At 36.6% G+C, this 25,012-nt stretch overlaps 1 pseudogene; it reads right to left on the bottom strand.

Moving 5' to 3' along the window:
- Nucleotides 1–21,412: 21,412 nt before the first annotated feature.
- LOC113290952 lies at nucleotides 21,413–24,593 on the bottom strand (annotated as a pseudogene).
- Between the last annotated feature and the right edge of the window lie 419 nt (nucleotides 24,594–25,012).

Below are 25,012 nucleotides of genomic sequence, written 5' to 3' on the forward strand. Positions count from 1 at the left end.
GATCTTCGTTGTTGTATGATGAATCGCCATGAAGTCCTTGATTTCAACTACATTTTTCTATCCTAGTCCGAGACTTAGCTATAATAGGCTAGAAATCAAGACTCACAGTTTTGATCACTAACATTGACAAACATGCTTGATATAGCAACGCATGCGAGGTCGACCGAGCTATGCTCTAACAATGATGATGACGTGTGCCCTAACCATATTATTGTGGGATGTTTGAGAGAATAATTTGTGGTTACACTTTGAAACCACTGCATCGTTTCACTTAAGAAAAATATAGACACAAAGTATGAGGTTTGAGATTACATAATCGCTATGAGAAAGATTTTATCCATTGCCAACGAGGAGTCTAAATTATTTGTTTGTTTTTGAAGGAAAAAGGCAATGCCTCGTAATTTTATTTATATTATATTTTGCTTACATCATGATCAATTACATCATAAAACAGAAAATATCAATTAGTATTGAATTTACATATTTAAGAAACAAAAAACGAAAACTGTACTAAGCTTGTCTGCTGAAGAAATTGACATCCTGTTAATGGTTTCAAACCATTTTGTTTCTTGATCTTTTGAATCTTCATCATTGACATCATATATGTAAGATGGTTCCATAAAAAGAAGTAATATGCCCAAATTGATATAAAATTTATCAAAATCAGAATTATTTCGCCGAATTAGATCGTCTTCTTTCAAAACATGCTTGATTATATAATGCAGCACCACCACCAAAGGACGCCATTAGCGCTATTATATAAAAAATCTTGATAACATAGATTTGCCATCATACCAACGAGAAAGATAAACACCTAAAACCTAAAATCTTTGCAATTAACCAAGACCGGAAACAAACTCCTAATCCCATTTGTAACTCACTTAAGTAGTTTACGTCACTCTAAGATGTGTATTTTCCAGAGCTGTAGCTTGGCAAAAGTCTACGGAGCTACAAAATGATAATGACGTGTGCCCCAACCACATCTTTTTGCGACAGGTGAGAGAATGAGGTGCGGTTACACTGTGACGCCGATGCATCATTACGCCTTAAAAATAAATATCCACAAAGTATTGGGTTTATGATAAAGATTAAATCCACCGCCAACGAGGAGTTAATATTTTCTTCTGAAAAATTCACTCACATAAGTAGTTTATGTAACTCTTAAATGAATGTGCCAATCCAGATGTGTCTTTTCCAGATATGTTGTCTTACAAAAGTCCACAGAGCTAGAAAATGATGATGATGTGTGCCCTGAGCAGATTATTGTGCGATGTTTGAGAGAATAATTTGCGGTTACCTTGTGAAACCAATGCATCGTTTCACTTTAAAAAGATATATCCGCAAAGTATGAGGTTTATGTTATGGTGCTTCTACTTAGCATCAGAATCAGGTAAATCTATGTTATTATTCATGTTGATTAAAGATATTGTATGCAGAATTCTATACGGTTTACTGACATAGTTTCATCATCGTATTCTTCCATTATCATCATAAATATTGTTGAATAATTGTATTTAAAAGGAAAACAGTTGCATCTCTGTCATTCTTTGGTTAACAAAAAACAAAAACATCCAAAAAGGAAAACACGACATCTGCCCACTTGACCTTATTCTGCCCGCAATGAGGTCAGTAATCTTTACGATTAACCAAGATTGGAATCAACCACGACATCTGCCCACTTGACCTTATTTTTTCCAGAATGAAGTGAGAAATCTTTGCAATTAACCAAGATTAACAACCAACTAGGAAAACTACTAGTTTCATTTGTATTGATCATCTTGGAACGGATGTTTACAGAATTCCACTTCATTAATTACTAAGATCAAAAAGAACGTTGCCAAAACTGTGGTGTTTGTTGTATGAATAGAATTTAGTAACATTCTTTCAAAATATGATGAAATCGAACTTTCATTGGTAATTGTGGTGTTTATGATAACATCAACATTATAAGTTGTGTGTATGTATATACATATATATACTTTGTGAGTAAAATAGGAAGAACATGTCCAGCTTGTTCTGCATAGTTCCCTAATTATATTCAAAATATATATACAGAAACGTTTGCAAAGAATGCAAAGATGATTTTGTATATGCAAATGAGTAGTTTTTAAAGTGAATGAAGAGAAAATTGTAGTTTTCACCAGATTTCACGTGATCAATTGTTTGTGCACCATATTTTAAAGTATAAAAGACGTAATACAAGTGCGACTAAGGACATATGATTGTGCGATAGCGGTTTTTAAACACCACATTCTGTAGGCTTTATTTTATTCTGTTTGGTGGAATATATACTCCCTACGTTCCATTTTAGATGATGTTTTAGGGTTATTTTTGTGTTCCACGATACTTGAAGGTTTTCATATTTTTCCACAAAACTACCAATAATACCCTAACATTTTGTCTTGTAACTATAAGTTTTTTTTTAAATGCACCAATAGTAATTAATGTTTGAAGACTTTTCTCAAGGATATAGATGGGATATAGATGGAAAAACTTCATATCTCTCTTCATTTATTAATCTACGTGAAAACTCCAAGAACATCATCTAAAGTGGAACGGAGGGAGTATATTTCTAAGGAATAGATTCCATTTTATAGCCACTTTTTTGTAAAATGAAGCATAACGCTGATTTACAATTTGATAAGATTAGAAATGGTTTGGTGGTAGTCTTTGGGACTTGAAAAGCCTGAGATGTCCCTCCCTTTTAGTATAATAATTATTATAACTCCTTACGTATTATATTTTTTCAGGGGTGAGTTACATAATCGCCATGATAAAGATTAAATCCACAGCCGACGAGGAAAGTAACTATTTTCTTTTGAAACATCCACGCACGTAAGTAGTTTATGAGACTCTAAGATGTGTATTTTCCATAGTTGTAGCATGTAGCTTGACAAAAGTCCACAGAGCTATAAAATGAATATGACGTGTGCTCTTACCAGATGCATCATTTCGCTTTAAAAGAATATATCCACAAAGTATGAGGTTCATGATTGCATCATTGCGCTTCTGCTTAGTATATTAATCAGGTAAAAATTTATGTTTTTATTCAAGTTGATTAAGTTACTATACACAAAATTATACGGTGAAAAGTTTATTTTGCACCACATTTCACGTGATCAATTGTTTGTGCACCATATTTTAGAGTATAAAAACGTAACACAAGAGTGATGGGGGAGAAAAAACGATGATGACGTGTGCCATCACCAGATTATTGTCCTACAGTTGGGAGTCGGAGGTCCGGTTACGCGGCGAAACCAATGTATAATTTCGCATTCAAAAATATATCCTCAAAGTATTAGGTTTATGATACATAATCGCTATGATAAAGATCAAATCCTCGGCCAACGAGGAGTGTAATTATTTTCTTTTGAAACATCCACTCACTTACATAGTTTACTTCACTCTAAAATGTATGTGAAAAAACGGGGGTCTAACAACACCACCCAATAATTCGATTAGCAATATGTATGGACTAACTCCGAGATACTTTGCTAGAGAATCAACTAGACAGTCAGACTCAATATAGATTAAAGTATCTCAAGGAGTTAATATCTCTCACTTGTTTTGATTTAATAAAGCTAAAACAATAGCGAGTCTTTAATCAAACACAAGGAATAACTTGGACAGTACCAAAGACCAATGTCCAAGGATCAATCAATATCAATCAACAACCAAAGGTTGGATTTCCAATTGATGATCTTAACGCACAACCTGTATTATTTCAATTATATAAAAATATAATGCGGAAAAGAAATAACACAGACACCAAAAGTTTTGTTAACGAGGAAACCGCAAATGCAGAAAAACCCCGGGACCTGGTCCAGATTGAATACACACTGTATTAAGCCGCTACAGACACTAGCCTACTACAAACTAACTTCGGACTGGACTATAGTTGAACCTATCAATCTTCCACTGATACAAGGTACAGTTGCATTCCTACGCCTATGATCCCAGCAGAATACTGCACACATGATTCCCTTAGCTGATCTCACCCACAACTAAGAGTTGCTACGACCTAAAATCACAGGCTTTAACAATAAACAAACTTGTCTCACACAGAAAAGTCTATTAAAGGATGAATATGTCTCCCACAGATAAACCCTAAAAGTTTATTCCGTTCTTTTGATAATAATCAAGGTGAACATGAACCAATTGATAATCCGGTCTTATATTCCCGAAGAACAACATAGATTAATCAATCACCTCACAACAAACTTAATCGACTAGCAAAAGAAGATGTTGCGGAATCACAAACGATGAGACGAAGGCGTTTGTGATTAGTTTAGAACTCTCACGATCTCAAGTCAATCAATATGATTGTACTCGTACGATAGAAAATGCAAGATCAGATCACACAACTACGATAAAAGTAGTATCGTTCTGGCTTCAAAATCCCAATGAAGTTTTTAAGTCGTTAACCTGGTTTTAGAAGAACAAAACCAAAGGTTAAAGGAGAATCGACTCTAGCGAGCGCACTAGTATCACACGGACGTGTGGGGATTAGTTTTGCCCAATGCTAGATGTCTCCTTTATATAGTCTTCAAATCAGGGTTTTCCTTAGTTACAAAGCAATCCATATTCACCGTTAGATGAAAACCTGATTTAGATTCAAGCTAATATTTCTCAACTGTAAGATCGAAAACTTAGATTGTCACACACACTTGAGGTATACGTTTACTGGGTTCGTGAAAACCATGCCCAAACGTGTACGTGTATGTTGGTTCAACATAGTAACCCAAAAAGGTTAACCATATGAGCTTTTCATGTTAACCTTTTTCATATTCACCATAACTAGTTCAATTGACTTCAAATGAACTAGTTAGAGAGTTGTTCAATTGCTATGAGATCTTATGTAACTACACAAGACACAATTGAAACAAAGATGATTCGATTCGATTGAATCGGCTCATGAACTTTAGCCACGGTTTGCATAAAGCATTCCTTAGTAATTTAAGTTTCATGTTCAGAGCACATCATTAGATCATAACCACTTAAGTTCACAAACAAGTTGGCGGACTTAAGATAACCGGTTGAGTTTCCAAACTCAACAGAAATTCTCGGGTTGATAACTTCCGCCAGTTCGCGGACTAGGTTCACGGACTGAGCACACAAACGAGTTTCTGGAAATCCCAGCAGAAATTCTCGGTCCAGAACTTCCGTCATTTCGCGGACTGGGTTCGCGGAATTGGCAAGCCAATTCCACAATCCTACCGATTTCTCTTGATCAACAAAGTTCGAACAACTTCGGTTCAAGGAATACATGGTTACGTAATCTAAACTCTCATTTCAACTATCGAAACATTCTCAGAGGACGTTATTCAGTTGTTATTCACAAACCTTTCTCGTCAGAGCAATTTCCAATGCAATTGAAATGTTTCATGACTTTTGTCACTAGGTGAAGATACACTTAATCAAAGCGAAATGATTTTCCAACACTTGATTTCGAGATAAAGATAAGCATTGAATAATCAGCTCGAAATATCAAATGTGTATTATCCAGTCTATATAGCATACGACTTTTTCTCTCATAAGAAGTAGGAGGTAGAATAGATAGACTTTTGAGTGATAGATAAGTTCAAGTCTCCATATACCTTTTTGTTGATGAAGTTCCACGGTTCCTTGAGTAGATCTTCGTCGTTGTATGATGAATCTCCATGAAGTCCTTGATCTCAACTACACTTTCTATCCTAGTCCGAGACTTAGCTATAATAGACTAGTAATCAAGACTTATAGTTTTGATCACTAACATTGACAAACATGCTTGATATAGCAACGCATGCGAGGTCGACCGAGCTATTCTCTAACAATCTCCCCCTTTGTCAATTTTAGTGACAACACTATTAATACATATGGAATACAAAAAAGATAAACTTTAGTGGCTCCTATTTCATAGTCTAATCTTCAACGTTCCTTGAAATCTTCGTCCTTCCAAGTACTCCAATGATCCCAAAGGTTGTAAGTTTAGCACCACTGTTGTTGAAGATCCGTAGCTATAACAATGAGAGAAATCGAGATTCTCGATCATCATTATACAATGACATAGTATTATTATGTAACATCAAAGTCCAATTGCATCACGACTTTAACAACAATATATATCGCTCCCCCTTAGTCAATACTCCATCTCGATTATGGAAACCACTCCCCCTTACACAATGATCCGAAAACCATATGTATTTGTAGTGTGAACTACATTATTTCTCCTCATTTTTGTCAATAAAATTGGCAAAGGTAAAAGAACGTGATCATAATGAAATTTCCACATGAGACATTTCACAGACTAAAAGAAAAAAATACATACCAACTTAATTTAGATGCAATCATAAAGCCGAAGCTAAATACATTCATCAAGGAGTTTTAAGATACAAGATAACCCCTCTAAAATTCCACAGCCGCACACCCCGCAAGATATTACCATTAAGCACAAGTTCAAAAGAACTCTCCCCCATTTGATGTCATTCCCGAAAGAACAACAAGAGCGACCTTAATTTCGAAAGAAAAGAAGGATTTTTTAATTGGACACCAAAAACCAAGGAAATGATTTTCTATATCCAATACTCAACCAAATTAATCACAAGTAAACCCATGATTAATTAAATTGGAATACGCAACTAGATCAAACCACAAAAATAATCGATTTAATTGAAAGTGCTCAACATAAGTAAACCTACGGAGCTAGGAATAAGTTAATCATATGGAGGTGACTAACTTAACCGTTCAAATAGTCAACATATGGAAAACCTTACGGAATATATGACTACATTAACCAATAGAACATGATTAGTATAGCCGTTCATATACTCAACATAAGAAATTGTGGAATATATGCAAACTCAACTAGATTAATTACAAGAGAACCTATAAATTAATCTAATTGGAATACAAACAACCAAACTAATCACCGAAGTAATCAATCTAATTGTCTTGGGCTCAACATAAGAGAAATTATGGAACCCGGACTAAGTTTATCATAGAACATGACCACCTTAGCCGTACATGCACTCAACATAAGAAAGAAAACTTATGGAGTACAAAATAAATAACCAAACTAGTTGATTAATATAGTTCCTAATGCTCAACATATAGCATCTTACGGAACAACCAACCAAGCCAATAAGAATAATCGACTTAGTCGTATCGTGCTCAACATAAGACAGACAATGGAGCCTTCACGGTAATACATAACAAAATGGATCAATGAAGATCAAGACCGTGGATAGCATACAAGGATCTATTCTATTTTCCATCATTATATGCATAACAATATAGTAGACTTTATCCTTGTCTTACAAAAGATTTTAATCCTATTTTCCATCAAATTCATGACTGCATAGGCATAACTTTTGTAATTGTCAAAATTCCATTCGTTCTTTCATCAATACGAATATCAATTTATAAACGACTTTACTTTTGACAAAACATGGGACCTTCAAGTTCACGGACGCAAACAATACATATCCCATAGAAATATTGCAATACTTCAAAATCAAAAAGATTAATACTGCAATAACCATCATCCTCCAAATATTTTTAGAATTTAAAACCATAAACCTAAAAAATAATAGTAAGAAGATGAAAATAATATCTATGTGTAGTCACAATCATTGCTATTCAAACACTAGTTATTCTTCCAACTAAGCCAAAAAGAAGACATACTAGGCAACAATATCTTTGAGAAATTCAGCATCATTCCCGAACTCCTTGTTTTCAACAGCCATTGGAACATATGGTTCACGAAGATAGGAGTTAATATCAACGAACTGTCTTGGATGATTATGTCGAACCAGGACTCTCTGAATTTCCAAAGATCGTAAACACAATCCTTTATTTCACGAATCTCCTTTCTTACTTCCCTCAACTCATCAAGAACATCGGAAAACTTCTGAGAGTTAGAAGGCACAACCCTTGGCTTTCTTGTATTCTTCCTTTTTCTTTTCAAGGACGGAGTTACAGGAGATTTTTCTTTTTCCTTGATTGAAGGCTTAACAATCATGTTGACCTCTTTTCTCTCCAAAGACATGATGCTTTGAGAACAGTTATAACAACTGATTTTTGTGGATGGAATCCACAATCTCGAAAAGCTGTGTTGAGATATAAAGAATATCAAAGAGGAAAAAGGAATGTAGGGTTCACAACCTATAAACAGGTTCGTGGTCGTTCAAATCTAAACCCTATAAAGAGTAGAATTGCCGATAACAACCCTTTCTTTTGTTTGAAAGACAAAAAACAACAAACCTAAGAAAACATCCTTTCCTAAAGCCTGTGTGATGTGATTTGTAGATGGTGGTAAAAGTGGTTCGATTCTCAGACTTGTGAAGGATATTAATTAGACTTAAATTCTAATATTAAAATAGAAAACTTACTAAATTTTTTAGCAAAATCAATCAAAGATGATATCAATATTAAAAGAAACACTGAGGCTAAGATTCCACTATTTTCCAAGTTCAAAGTGATTAAACCAATACTTATATTTATGCAATTTTCTCGTTTAATTTGATTCTAAAATATTGCAACAAGTAGATTTCCAAAAGTAGTAATTGTAAATACCAAGTATGAAGCATCAAAAGTCTTAAAACTAAGCATACTCCATCAAAATAGATCACAATCACTCAAATAAAAATCATATTCAATAATAGTTCAAGGCAAATAATCGTATAATTATTGCAAATAAAAAGATAAAATAGAATATACCACTTTTTATTGGAAAAATAGCTTCCTCTATCGCCTCAGCAATGGGGTTTAGCTCCTCATATTAATCATGATCTCAAAATATGTGTTTGTTGCTCAAAAGATGATTAAAAGAGTGAAAAGTAATAACACAGACTGTTTGCAACAGTGTATTGGTGTTGCAAAACAACTGTTACAATGGAACTGTTACAGAAAACTGTTGTAAATACTGTTGCTTTGTCGTTGATTTTAAGACCCCAGAAACGACTGTCTTCAATGGCCTTTTGTTCTTCGTGTTCTTCCTTGTGCACCAGCAGAAACGATTTCCTGCAACTCGATCTCTGGAGCTCTGTGGTGTTCTAAACTTCTCCTAAGGTTTCGTCATCTCCCTGTTTCGGTCCCAGCATCCTATTTATATACACAACAACCAAAAATACCGATTAAATCTCTGGTTTTCTTTTCCAAAAAGGTCACGGCTTTTCTTCCCTGTTTTGATTAAAACTCTCATTAGTAAATATAGGATATGATCCTATGCGTCCATATACTCTCTCAATCATTCACGTATCTTCCCAAATCATCAACATACTCGATAATGTTTCCACGTACTTTCCAAAAGCAAAGCCAATAAACCCGAGAATATATCCCTTCTCTGTTTTCTTTGAGAACGAATGTTAATCTTCTCACACGTCTTCTGTGCTAATACAAACTCTCTTACCATCGCTGGTTTGTCGCCAATACTCATTATCAATCCAAGTTTATCCATTCCCGTGAATATCTATCGCACTGTCTTGCTCCAACACGATGCTGCAACGAGTTTCCCGCCCAAAAGCAAAAATTCAAATGTAGAAGATGATGCCCCTTATCCTGTTGTTGGGTGCTTTTAACACTTAGGGTGTCCTGGGTGTAAATAACAAGTAGGTGCCCCTTAGTAATTGAGTGCCCCTTAGTAATTGAGTGCCCCTTATCCAAATAAAGGGTGTCTTTAGTGATTTCCTCCCACGAGCGCAAATACCACTTTTTTGAGCCAATTTTCGCGCAAAAGCTTATTTCTCCAAAAACACCTACAAAAACATAAAATAATCAAATAAGTATAAAAGCGAGGACTAACAATACACATAACTGAGATCAAAATAGACACATAAATGCGTCTATCACTGTGCGTTCACAATCTTGTCTCTTTTGATCAAGCACATGAGACAAGATTTACCAATCAACACAATTAATTTGTGTTGTGGTGAACAACAATTTGTCCACCATTTTAATCTTGATAGGAATCTTCAGACTTCTATCTATCAAAACGATTAGACCATACTTTCTTCTCAAATGGTTTTATTCTATCCCTGGAAACCAACTTCTTAGATGAAGATAAGATCTTACATACCTCTTCGGTCTTCTAAGCAAGTTTCAACTTCCTTGCTAATTGATCTGATCTTCGTTGAAGTTTGCTGGCGTGCCTTATTTGGTGCTTGTACTTGTAAAACCTTGATAGTTCGTGTCCCTTCATTGAACAAAATGAGCACGTCAATGGATAGTAGTCAGGCATCTGAGATGTGCAAGCAGCTAGACATACAGTATATCCTGAACCATTACTAATAGGGTTTCCAGTTATCGGATTCAAAGAATCTTCCAGCTTGATTGGGTTTCCTTCTTCTCTGAACCCACTGAGGTTGATATATGTATTGCTACAAGTATCAAAATCAATTTTTTCACTAAAGAGCCCTACGCTTGATTTCCTATCTTCATCGGATTCATAGGTATCAAACATTTCATCAAGTGTTACAGCTAGACCTTTGTTCCCAGTGTATTTTCTACGATTTGGGAATTCATTAGCAAAATGGCCAAAACCCTTACACTTAAAGCACTGAGGCATGTCCTCGTCATCAGCCTTGTCAGCATCCCTGTTTTTAGGAGGTACACGACCGTGAGGTTTGTCTGATGACCTGGATTTGTCTCTTTAAAACCGTTTACTTCTCTTCAACAGAAGATCCCTAAACTGTCTTGTGATCAAGGAGACCGATTTATCAAGGCCTTCATCTGAAAAATCATTCTCAGACTGATCATCCTCAGAGACATGAACACTTTCACCCTTGTCAAGTAACTTAGTGTTCTTCTGTGCTTTAAAGAAAACATCCTTACTGACTTTGGATGTATGCTCATGGTAAAATATCTTAATCTTTCCAACCAAGGTGTTTCTGGAAATATTATCGAGGTTATTCCCTTCAACGATGGCATGCTTCTTAGACTCGTATCTAGATGGCGGCGATCTGAGAATTTTCATCACAATATCCTTCTCAGGAATAGTCTTACCCAATGCAAAAGATGCATTAACAATTTCAGACACTCTGTGATTAAAATCATCAAACGTATCTTCATCTGCCATACGAAGGTTCTCCCAGTCGGAATTAAGGTTTTGAAGCCTAGATTTCTTTTCACTGGAGTTACTTTCAATACGGTCTCTAAGATATCCCAAACATCCTTAGACCTAGTGCAGTTTGTCACATGGTGCTGAAGACTTGGGGTAACGACATGTATGATAGCATTCAATCCGTCGGAATTTTTCTTTGCAGCAGTTATCTCAACATGAGTGTATTCACCAATAGGTTTGGGAATGTTTACATCACCAACTGTCACAATGGGAGCATCATAGCCATTAACCACTGTAGATGGTGGATTTTAAACAAAGGTCAAAACCGTAAAATCATGATATTGCATGTTTCTGACACGGCTTCAGAGATCCATGTGACGATTCGGGTTTTACGAAGTATGATGCATATGTCGCTCGAAAAGCCTCTCCGGTGCATTCGACACCGAGTATTTCATCATAGCCTCTATGTAGAATAAGGTAATTGGGCGGTTCTCCGTAAGATTGAGAGCTTAACGCCTTCAGGATACCGGTGACACTCACTGTTCCCTGACTACATAGAGGAATTTGCCTCTACATAGAAGAACAATTGGGGGGTTCTCCGTAAAATTGAGAGCAATAACGTTTTCAGGACGGTGATACTCACTGTTCCTGACTATGTAGAGAGACCCGTGTATAGACTCAGGCGGTCCTCCATACATGAAATGTTGAGAGGGAAAAACGTCTTTGGGACATTAGCAACACTCGCTGATTTACTGACTATACGCAAGAGATTAAATTCTAGGTCATATTCACCACTGAATTCCTAGAAGATAATCTATCTTATCTCATTACTCCTATTTCATGATCGAAATGGTAATAGATAAATGTATTACTCCGATTTCATGTTCGAATCCACGGCTGATCTCATGAAATGGTAATATCACCACTTATTTTATTACTTCGATTTCATGATCGAATCCACGGCTGATCCCATGAAATGGTAATAGATATTACTCCGATTTCAAGGTCGAATCACCACGGTCCCATGGAATGGTGACATCATCGCTCATTTAATTACTCCGATTTTATGGTCAAATCTGCGATTCCATGAGATGGTGATAAAATTATCGTTTTATTATTCTGAATCCATAGTCCAATCCGCTGCTGATTTTATGGATTGATAATAAAATAACTACTCATCTTATTACTCAGTTTCATGAATTATTCTCCACTGAATTTCATAAATCAGTAATAAATACCTAACAACCGGGCATCTGGACCATCACTGAGTAAGCCCCACAAAAATGGTGCGAGTGTACTCGACAATGATGCGCGACTGAGCACCTGGATGCACGACTGAGCACCTGGATGCACGACTGAGCACCCGGATGCACGAACGAGTGTGCAAAAAATATGAAATAATGAGGAATCCTTCGCAAAACAAGAGTAAACAATGAATATTAATAAAATAATAAGAGGCGCCCAAGGCCGGGCGCACCACCCGGACGGCCGGCCGTGCCCTAGCCATGGTCGGCCCGTGCCTCTCCCATTATTTTCCTTATTTTTTGTTATTTCGTGAACTCACGAAAACTCCTTGGTTTTAGCAACTTTCATTGTTTTTGCAAAACTCGTGAATTCTCCATAACTTGGTGGATTCACGAAATAATATTATTATAAAATAAGGAGAGGTGTGCGGGACCGGGCAACCTAACCAGCCGGCCATGCCCTAGCCAATCGCTAATCTTGCATAATTATTATTTTCCTCAATTCATGAAACTCCTGGGTTTGAGCAAAATTCATGATTTCTCCATATTTTCTAAAATATTACTCAAATCACGAAAAACCAAAAGCCAACATAGTCGCACGACTGGCTAGCCTTTCACGGAAATTTTAAATATTAAAACACTTTTATTTTAATATTTTCAAAATATTGATGAATTGAGCAAACATGCTCATTGCAACAAAAATCGAGAATTTTCAGTCAAGATGAAACTCTTCCAGAAAATTTACTATGTTGCTCGAACGCGTATCAGAAAATACTGAAATTCTCAGTATGAAAACACGGACACCACGTCAACACGTGCATGCCTCCATGACCGACCAGAGTCATTCCTAGGGCTTGCACAAATCCGGTCCCACATGTTTTCATAATTCTGACCTAATTTGTTCAATTATTCATACTGGGACCGAACTCTCTCCAACCAACTGGAGAACCCTTCAAATGACCAAAAACTGGTCCCGTGACCACAAAGATCCGGTCCTATGATCTCTTGGTCGGTCCTCATCTCTCATACCTAGGTTTGTCACTTAACGCTGAATCCAGCAATATTTCAATAAATGATGAAACCTGCATTTAATCATCGTTCTTTCACCAACTCTCAAACTGAGAACCCTGGTGCGTGCTCACTCGAGCACTGAGCATCACATGGACGCTCATCATCCCATATGGTCGGTCCCTCTTCACTCATGACCAATTTGCATCAATTCACAAATTGTTGAAGGATTGATCAAAAAATTAGGGGTTCGAAAAAACGCTCCACGAATCACCATTCTGAGAAAATGCAAACACAAAATTATGTTGATTCAACAATCAACATCCAAATTAATAATATTCGGTAATTCACCAATATTTTTGATTAATATTTTATTGGGTCACGACACCAGTAAATAATTCTTTGAATTGAGCAGTACTTGCTCAGTTGCTCGAATATTGATCCAACCATCAATATTCGGTAATTCATCAGTATCGAATTGAGCAACACTTGCTCAATTGCACGTCAAATTATCAATATTCAGTGTTTTGGTGAATTGAGCAACACTTGCTCAGTTGCACACCAAAATTATCAAATTTTTCAAAGTGAGCAATACTTGCTCAGTTGCTCGACAAACTCTCAATATTCGGCAATTTGTCGAGTTGAGCAATACTTGCTCAGTCTCTAGTCAGTAATTCATTGACATCTCAGAGAACCAGATGTTCAATCCATGAATCGCCGAGCATTCACCACTTATGCTCGATTCAACAAAATTAGACTTACAGTATAAATCAGTCAATAACTGACCAACTAATACACGTATGCCTTGCAGACTCCACGATTCGTGAAATCTCAATCACGTCACAAATGGGGGATATCACTCAGGATTTTGGTCTGGAGGTCTACGGCACGTGGATTCATCCACAATGAGAAATGTGCGTAAGTCGTGTAAACGGTGGAAGGAGTTAGCAAAGTAGTGGGTGCACGATCAGTCAAGTCTTCGCACGACATGGAACTGACTTTACCACGATCTCCCACTTTCCCACTCTTTCACTCAAGAAACCGTCACACTTACAGGGATCAGTGGTACATCATTCTTGCAATGTAAATAAGTCTAAATCGAGGACATCAGAGAGGATCAATCGAATATCATCAATCATCGATTATCATCATTCTCCGTCAACAACTCGATATAAACTTATTCATAGAACTCAACTTCAGCAGTTCAGCAATATTGCAGAAACCTTCAACACACCCACAATCCTTGATCATCACTGATCCCACACAACTCTCAGCTTCCCTCCTACAGATCAACCCATTACCCTCTTTGCAACCGAATTGACTCTGGAACGACCATTGTCTTGTTTTAGGCCGGAGTCATACAGATTAATTTCCCGAATCTAAGCACCCCCTTTGCAGCGGTGCATCTGTGTGAGGATTAATATTTTGCCCGGCTGAGGAGTCTCGACAGCGCGCTCGACTCTCCACTTTCCCAAAAAACCGGCGGCTCATTTTCCCATCTACAGATGGGCGAACACATTGGGAGATTAATCTCTCGGTTGCAATCTTTCATTTTCGAAAGATGGTTGGTCTTAGATCTAATTCTATTTCTCAAAACTCCAGTCAGAGTCTTTCAAATAGTGACGCTTCTCTAACTCACCCGAATGATTCTGATAACATTCATCATCCGTACTTTACTACTCCCTTTTCATCTATTGGTGCATTTGATGGAGAAATTTCGTCACTAGTTGAACTGGCACGAAGGAAAGAGATTTTGGAAAGGAACATAAATTGATTGAAAAAAGCAATTGATAATTTGTTCAACTTCATGGTGGACCTGACAAGAATCTTAGGAGCTCAAGTTGTGGAACGCTCATCTCTTGACACCACTGACGCTAACCCTCAAGCCAACAGCTTCACCACTTATGAAAAGCCGGTGGAACAAGAGGTCATACATCTAATAGAGAATCTATGTGAACTTCTGCATTTCTCCAGAGATCATTGCACAGACACGTTTGTCGCTCTCAACAAAATATCATCCAATGTGCGAATAGTTCCATCATCTCCGGTGGTTGAACAAGTGTCCATGGTATCTGAAATCTCAATCAACAACATCACCTTCACTGAGGAAGAACGAATGGCAGAGGAAGGGAATAACCTAGCCTTGTTTGTTACTGCTTCCACTGAGGACTCTAAATTCAGGAGAGTTCTCATCGATACAGGTGCTTCCACGAATCTTATCACTATGAAGACTATCAAAGAGGCCAAAGTTCCACAAAGTAAGATCGTTCATCATCCCATATTGATGACGGGTTTTGAAGGAAACCAGAGTCACACATACGGGTATGTCTATGTGGATCTGACAGTAGGGCTGATTCAATCCACTGTCAAATTTCACGTGATCGAGAAAGACCATGACTATCACATGATACTCGGAAGGCCATGGCTTCACGAAATAAAGTTGTTCCTTCGACGTACCGTCAATGTATGAAAGCTTTTTTCAACAACAAAATTGTTTGTATCCCATCCTCAGTGTCTCCTTATGCTCCGGTTTACGATGCTGAGTTCCTGGAACATCCAAATAGCATCCCGGAACCTCCAAGCAAGATCTGCAGTATTCCACTCCCAAGTTGGAAATCTATTGAGAAAGTCGACAAACCATCATCAACATATACTAAATCTATCAAGTTGTCCACCACACCACTCAAGCGTCGTCAAGGTCAAGGTACGACTCAGAAAAAGTCCAACTTTATCACTGATTATGATGCAGAGGGGAGAGTCACTTATCTCCGTCGTAAGGATTAGCAATTAACAGGGGAGGTCGATGAAAAGTCTCCCCGCCCTGAAGAATCATGCCAGAGTGAGCAATCGCCCGATGAAGAAATTCGAGATGCACCACGACAGCTGCAAGATGATTCCACAACCGACGACCTCGAGACTATCAACATTGGAACGGATGAAAACCCAAGGCCAATTCTAATCAGTTCCACTCTCCCAGCTGAGGAACGAGAAGGATTGATACGCCTGTTGAAAGAGTATCAAGATATCTTCGCCTGGACGTACGAAGAGATGCCTGGCCTAGACATCATATATGTAAGATGGTTCCATAAAAATAAGTAATATGCCCAAATTGATATCAAAGTTATCAAAATCAGAATTATTTCGCCGAATTAGATCGTCTTCTTTCAAAACATGCTTGATTATATAATGCAGCACCACCACCATAGGACGCCATTAACTCTATTATATAAAAAATCTTGATAGCATATATTTGCCATCAGACCCACGAGAAAGATAAACACCTAAAACCTAAAATCTTTGCAATTAACCAAGACCGGAAACAAACTCCTAATCCTATTTGTAACTCACTTAAGTAGTTTACGTCACTCTAAGATGTGTCTTTTCCAGAGCTGTAGCTTGGCAAAAGTCTACGGAGCTACAAAATGATAATGACGTGTGCCCCAACCACATATTTTTGCGACAGGTGAGAGAATGAGGTGCGGTTACACTGTGACGCCAATGCATCATTACGCCTTAAAAATATATATCCACAAAGTATTGGGTTTATGATAAAGATTAAATCCACCGCCAACGAGGAGTTAATATTTTCTTCTGAAAAATCCACTCACATAAGTAGTTTATGTAACTCTTAAATGAATGTGCCAATCCAGATGTGTCTTTTCCAGATATGTTGTCTTACAAAAGTCCACAGAGCTAGAAAATGATGATGATGTGTTCCCTGAGCAGATTATTGTGCGACGTTTGAGAGAATAATTTGCGGTTACCTTGCGAAACCAATGCATCGTTTCACTTTAAAAAGATATATCCGCAAAGTATGAGGTTTATGTTATGGCGCTTCTGCTTAGCATCAGAATCAGGTAAATCTATGTTATTATTCATGTTGATTAAAGATATTGTACGCAGAATTCTATACGGTTTACTGACATAGTTTCATCATCGTATTCTTCCATTATCATCATAAATATTGTTGAATAATTGTATTTAAAAGGAAAACAGTTGCATCTCTGTCATTCTTTGGTTAACAAAAAAAAACATCCAAAAAGGAAAACACGACATCTGCCCGCTTGACCTTATTCTGCCCGCAATGAGGTCAATAATCTTTGCAGTTAACCAAGATTGGAATCAACCACGAAATCTGCCCACTTGGATTTATTCTGTCCGCAATGAAGTGAGAAATCTTTGCAATTAACCAAGATTAACAACCAACTAGGAAAACTACTAGTTCCATCTGTATTGATCATCTTGGAACGGATGTTTACAGAATTCCGCTTCATTAATTACTAAGATCAAAAGGAATGTTTCCAAAACTGTGGTGTTTGTTGTATGAATGGAATTTAGTAACTTTCTTTCAAAAGATGATGAAATCGAGCTTTCATTGGTAATTGTGGTGCTTATGATAACATCAATATTATAAGATGTGTGTATGTATATATATATATATATATACACTTTGTGAGTAAAATAGGAAGAACATGTCCAGCTTGTTCTGCATAGTTCCCTAATTATATTCAGAGAACATATATACAGAAACGTTTGCAAACAATGCAAAGATGATTTTGTATTTGCAAAGGAGTAGTTTTTAAAGTGAATGAAGTGAAAATTGTAGTTTCACCCGATTTCACGTGATCAATTGTTTGTGCACCATATTTTAAAGTAAAAGACGTAATACAAGAGCGACTAAGGAGATATTAATGTGCGATTGCGGTTTGTAAACACCAGATTCTGTATGCTCTATTTTTATTCTTCTTGGTGGAATATATATATTTCTAAGGAAGAGAGTCTATTTTATGGCCACTTTTTTGTAAAAAGAAGCATACCGTAAATTTGCAATTTGATAAAAGGATTAGAAATTGTGTGGTGGTAGTCTTTGGGACCTGAAAAGCCTGAGATGTCCCTCCCTTTTATTATAATAATTATTATAACTCCTTACTTATCATATTTTTTCAGGGGTGAGTTACATAATCACTATGATAAAGATTAAATCCACAACCAATGAGGAAAGTAATTATTTTCTTTTGAAACATCCACACACTTTAGTAGTTTATGACACTCTAAAATGTGTATTTTCCAGAGTTGTAGCATGTAGCTTGACAAAATCCCACAGATCTACAAAATGATGATGACGTGTGCTCTTACCTCTTGCATGATTTCGTTTTAAAAAAATATATCCACAAAGTATGAGGTTCATGATTAAATCGTCGCGCTTCTGCTAAGTATATTAATCAGGTAAATTTATGTTTTTATTCAAGTTGATTTAATTAAGTTACTATACACAAATTATACTGTGAAAAGTTTATTTTGCACCACATTTCACGTGATCAATTGTTTGTGCACAATATTTTATGGTATAAAAGACGTAACACAAGAGTGACGAAGGAGAAAAAACGATGATGACATGTGCCCTCACCAGATTATTGTCCTACAGTTGGGAGTCAGAGGTCCGGTTACGCTGCGAAACGAATGTATAATTTCGCTTTCAAAAATATATCCACAAAGTATTAGGTTTATGATACATAATCGCTAGGATAAAGATCAAATCCTCGGCCAACGAGGAGTAGTCATTTTCTTTTGAAACATCCACTCACTTACATAGTTTACGCACTCTAAAATGTATGTACCAATCAAGAAGTGTCTTTTACAGAATGATGATGACCTATGCCCTCACCAGATAACTGCGTGACCAATTAGAGAATAGGGTGCGGTTACACTGCAAAACCAATGCATCACTTTCCTTTAAAAAAAAATATCCACGAAATACGTATGAGGTTTATGATTAATTAATCGTTATGAGAAAGATTATATCCACAACCAAAGAGGAGTAATAATATTTTCTTTTGAAATATCCACTTTACGTCGCTCTAATATGTATGTACCAATCAAGATGTGTCTTTTAACTGTTGTTTCACAAAAGTCCACGGAACTACATAATGGTGATGGCGTGTGCCATAACCAGATCATTGTGGGATTTTTGAGAGAATAATTTGTAGTTACACTTTGAAACCACTGCATCGTTTCACTTTAAGAAAATATAGCCACAAAGATGATGATTTGCAAATTATATTCAGAATAGTTCCCTAATTATATTTAGAATATATATATAGAAACGTTTGCAAAGAATGCAAAGATTATTTTGTCTTTGCAAAGGAGTAGTTTTTAAAGTGAATGGAGTGAAAATTGTAGTTTTCACCAGATTTCACGTGATCAATTGTTTGTGTACCGTATTTTAAAGTATAAAAGACGTAATATAAGTGCGACTAAGGACATATTATTGTGCGATTGTGGTTTGTAAAAACCACATTCTGTATGCTCTAAAATGTATGTACTAATCAAGAAGTGTATAATAAAGTTATTATACACAAAATTTACACGGTTTATTGACATAGTTTCATCATCGTCACTCTTCTATTATCATCATAAATATTGTTGAATAATTATATTTAAAAGGAAAACAGTTGCATCTCTGTCATTCTTTGGTTACCAAAATCAAAAACATCAAAGAGGAAAACACGACATCTTCCCACCTGAGCAAAAAACAAAAACATCCTTCTAGGACCAAATCGAGCCAAAAACAGATCACAGAAGCAAGTTATGTCTATAATTTATACTCCCTCGGTTCCTTTTTAATAGGCTTTTGTTTTTAGAAAAAATTAAGGAAATTAAGAGAATTAATCATTGAAAGTGGTCCTCATGACACTTGTCAATGAAGCGTGCTTTTTAACTTCGCCTATTAACAAATGGACTTTAGTCCGTCCCATGTGTCTTGTTTGTGGACCATATTTTTGGTTTTAATCGTCCACTGTGGTTGCTCTAAACGACCAAAGACATTTAAGCCGTATGAGTTTGACTCACATATAAATTTTTGTAAAAACCTAAAAGAAAGACGTCAAGAAGAAAGATAAAGGAAAAAGTAAGATGGATTACCTGACAGTTTTAAAGAAAAGCTTCTTATGAGGATGATAGTTTGAAGGCAGGTGGTACACCCAACTTATATATATACACATTGTGTATTTAAATTTCCTTATTAAGCTGAGTTTAGGAATCCACGTATGAATTGAATTTGAATTTCCATAAAATTTCAAACACGGTATGTTACAATTTCCTTTTTTCATCAGTTTCTTCTTTTTTGACCAATCATACGTTGCCAAGTGTCCTCATCAAAACACTCGTTTCACAAAACTCAAAAAAGCCTTATTTTGGCCAATAGGAAGCGGGGGTTTCCTCACCATTCAACGTGGGATCTTTATGAACCGAGTTTTTAGACAATGGTTTTGTATGAACCGAATTTTTAGACAACGACAAAACCGCCCCTCACATAGGAGGTGGGCTCCGCCCAACTGATGTTAGCAGGGGGACTTATGGTGGGACCCACTGAAATTCTGTGAGGAGCGGTTTGTCCCTTGTTTTTTTTTTGGCGGTTCAAATAGATTGTAAGAAATAGTCCGAGTAAAAGGACCCGGTTCACTGAACCATCCTTGTGGATAGTGTTACAAACACTTTACAAAATGGCCATACCTCTATCAGGAAGGGAGTCGAGTGGTGACTCACTGTTAAAAATGTTAGTGAAAAAGCTAACGACTTATCCTTCCATTTTCCTTCATTAGCGTAGTTTGATAGTGTTGTTATTTGTGGGTGGTGGTGACGCCACTTTCATATCGTTACACCACATTCAGGATCATTATATCGCATGATAAAGGGAGTACAATAAAACGAGCTTTGCACTTGAAAGTCTGATGTGAAAAAAAAATACAATAATTGGTCGTGCCGCTATTGTGAGGGTGGGGCCTTAAGGGTGGAGTCAATTGCGAGTAAAAACCTGCGGGTGTTGGTCAGGTTTGTGCAACCCATTACATGACAAAGGTGATATGATTCATTCTTAAACTACGTAACACTTCACCAATAAGGCAATAAACATGGTCTCTAAAAGTCTAACTGCACTATTCTTTCACAAAAAAATCCATGATCAAAACCCAATTTTCCATTTTGGGAATACTTTTCTTATTCCAGGATGCCAGTATTTTCCCTTCTATACCTTGTAATCAAGTATTTCCACGTTTTTTTCATACTCGTAGCACTGTTCGCGGACCCTCTTAACCTCTTGAATTAGGATTCTAGACTTTCCACTTTACAACCCATTTTGAGCACCACCGGCAAGCTGTTTATCTAAATAGACTGAGTTATCCGTTGAATTTCCTGCCGAGCTTACCTGCCTTTTCGAGATTTCTAGTTCTATGATGTGATCATGTTGCTTCCTCTTAGGGGATATTCGTTGTCTGGTGGTAAGCTGATTGGTGGCAATACAATTAGTTTCTCCTTTTCCTGAAAATGTACACAGAGATATCGCATGACATTGTAATAGTCCACCTTCAGAATCTACTTTTGGACTGTCAACTTCTGTGATCCGACTCATTTCGCTAGATTTTTTATCATGAATTTCTTCCAGAAGCTTTTTGTTGAGTTGTTGGGAGAGGATTATTCCACAATACAAATCCCAATATTCCAAGGTCATTTGTTTCAGGCGTAATTCAAGCTTTTGAAGAATTGCAGTCTTCTTAAAACCTTGCTTGTTGAGAGTAGGATCAATAAAAGGGTTATTTGGTGTATGGTACTTACATTTTGTCCAATGTTAGTATTTGGTGTAACTTTTGTCCAACTTAGGATTTGGTACTTGGAATTGACGTTGACTGTTTGTGACTAGACATTAAATAATTTCATAAAATAAAAATATTTTAAAATACTTAGTTTACAATTATATCCTAAAGTGGATCAAGGATCCAACGGTTATAACAAAAATAAAAAAATCCACGGTCCCGATATCACATTCTCTTCTCTCTTATTCACAACAAGTTCTTCTCCTCTATTATCTCCCTGCTACTTCATCTTCGCTCCATAGAAGAACCTCCGTTGTTTCTTTCTTTTCATTGAAACCATCGCATAAACGTATCAAGAGTTTATTTACCTGTATCAAATGATAAATAAAACCATTGTTGCATAGATTTAAAATCTAGAGTTTAATTTAGTAAATGTGCAATTTGCGTTCAGTTAGAGTTTCGTTGTTTTGAAGAATTGACGGGTCAAATGAAAACTTTAATTAGGGATTCGATTATTTTTGGGTTTCCATTTGAATTCATGCCAGTATCGTGTAGATGAGGGTTTCGATTTAGATTTCAGTTGTGATTTTATCAGGGTTTCAATTTCTGATTTTGATGAGACATGGAACGATCGGTTCTTGTTGCAGATTCACAAATCTAACTGGGTTGAAGAAGGGTATAGTGAATATTTCTTGAAGAGATTGATGATTCAGAACAATATAGAATTCTCTACTTAGATTTTTCAAGATAATATGCTTTTGCATCTATAATAGTAATTTTTAGTTTCATCATTAGAATTAGGAATGATATGGAACGGAGTATTGAATGGATTTATGCAACTCTCTGATAGTAATTATCGAAATTTATATCTTTCCCCTCATTTTGTTGATGGAGTTATTAACTGGATTGTTGGGTTTAACATTAAGGTGAAAGTTTCTTGTTTTTTACTTTTTCATTTGGCTTTTTAGCTGTTTTATCAATGGTTGGTTTTTTTTATTCTGTAGGTGGAAAGTAGTTGTAGTGGTGGTCATATGTTAGAACTCAGGTATGAAGTTTGCGGTGGGTATGAAGTTCGCAGTGGTAGTGATACAGCGGCGGCGGCGAAGTGTTCGGAGAAGGAAGAAAAGATGTGTTCACACTTTCGTGATTATTTTGTAATGTAAATTTTAATAAAGTGGTGGGTATGATTGTAAATTCGTTTAGTAATTTAATTTTATATAATTCTTTTAATAATTTGTAAAGAGAAGTCAAGATTTAACCGGGTCAACACGGGTCAACGTCATTTCCAAGTACCAAATCCTAAATTGGACAAAAATTAGACCAAACACTAATATTGGACAAAATGTAAGTACCAAACACCAAATAACCCTCGATAAAATCTTCCTCCAGAACACCATTGCCCCTATAGTCGTTATCATTGAGAACACGCCAAAACGGTTTTATAAGCCTGTTTTTATGGTAAACATTGAATCCATGTTTGTTCACATGAGGAGCTTCCTACAGGAACCCAATTGTTGTCACTACCACAACCTCCGAATCTGGGCCTATTCGAGGCTTATAACGGATGAATTCATGAAACTTGATGTCATCTGCAATGTTGTGATGCTTAACAACTTCTCCACGCAAAATTATTCTGAAAACTGGATGTGGTCTAAGATATAAGATGGATAAGTACTCGCGAAGAGAATAGAGAAGTTGGTTGGAGATATATTCTTGGCCTATAGTTTCTAAATTTCCTATTTCAGAAACTTTAGGGGATCCAGCCGCTCTAGGTAATTGGATATCCTTCGTATCTGATTCAAAATCTAGTTCCTTTTCCCCATCATCAGTCTCTAGGAGATTGTAGATTATAAATTTTGTGCCGTGATTTCCTATACTATCGAATTGTTTCATCAACTCGGTTTCCATTTTATAAGGAGACCACTTCAGGAGCATCGAAAGATTAGTAGAAAAGTGTTCCTCCGAAGAACGTAACAGCTTTATAAATTTCCCAGCCGGTTTATTGAATATAAATTCAACCATTGGAACTACTGTTCCATCATGACCTGTTTGTCTCAAGAAAGTGTACGAAAGGAGACCAACACTTTGAGTGAATGAATTTTAATGAGCACACCGGTGGCGGCTAAATACCATTACATCGTCCCCAAGCCTCATCGTGCTTGTCCTGAACCCATTTCCATATTTTCCAACAGAATGATTCGGTTTCTTATCCAAGAGATCAAAGCTCATACAGCGTCGAATTGTTTCAGGGTCCATACCACCTCCATCATCTTGAATTAGCAAAGCAGGAATTTCAACAAAAGGTGTTCGGATTTTATCTACAATGACAAAAGTAGCTCGATTTTGAATCTCATCGACAGCATTGTCAAGCATCTCAGCGATCGCACCAAAGGCCCACTTGTGTGAAGTAGCATTTGAGTGAAAACTCTTGGGGTGAACTCGCTGATGATTTTGCCTATTTGCAGAGTTAATCGTAGAAGACCGATTATTTGTATAGATGCCTGCTTCACAGAATTGACGAGTAAGGGGAGCAGGAGGCAAAGAAGATATAACCGTGTAATTCCTCTGATTCCAGGAACTGCAGCTACTCGGAGCCATATTGACAGATTTCGCATGTCCGTTATGCAAATCAAACATTTCTGATATATTAAGCTTCTTCGGCTGAAAATATACCTGGTAACGGATTTAAATCCTGTTCGAAATGAACTTTTTTGTGTTCGGTCTTATCATCACTTGACAAATCCACAACATTTAGGTAGCTCATCTCAAGCTAAAAGGTCTAAAAACGTGAAAATAACTTTTGAGGAGGGAAGGAAGAAAAAACACAAGTCGAAACTAGGGTGGATATGAGGAGATGACGAATTATTGTCCTTTTTCTTTTTGAAACTAATATATAGAATATTTTAAAGACTTTTAAACAAACGTCTTTTCTGATGATCACGGGGGCAGATTATCTCCACGAAAGCTAATAAATAGGGTTAATTTGCGTTACCTCCTCTGGAGAAGATCATAATTTGAGTTACCTCCCCTACAGAACAAATATTATTAAAATCTCCTCTCGTCACTTTTTTCATCCAAACCCGATTAGCTAAGAAGATCATAATTTGAGTTACCTCCCCTGGAGAAGATCATAA

This window comes from Papaver somniferum, chromosome 6 (genome assembly GCF_003573695.1).
Source record: "Papaver somniferum cultivar HN1 chromosome 6, ASM357369v1, whole genome shotgun sequence".
Lineage (NCBI taxonomy): Eukaryota > Viridiplantae > Streptophyta > Magnoliopsida > Ranunculales > Papaveraceae > Papaver > Papaver somniferum.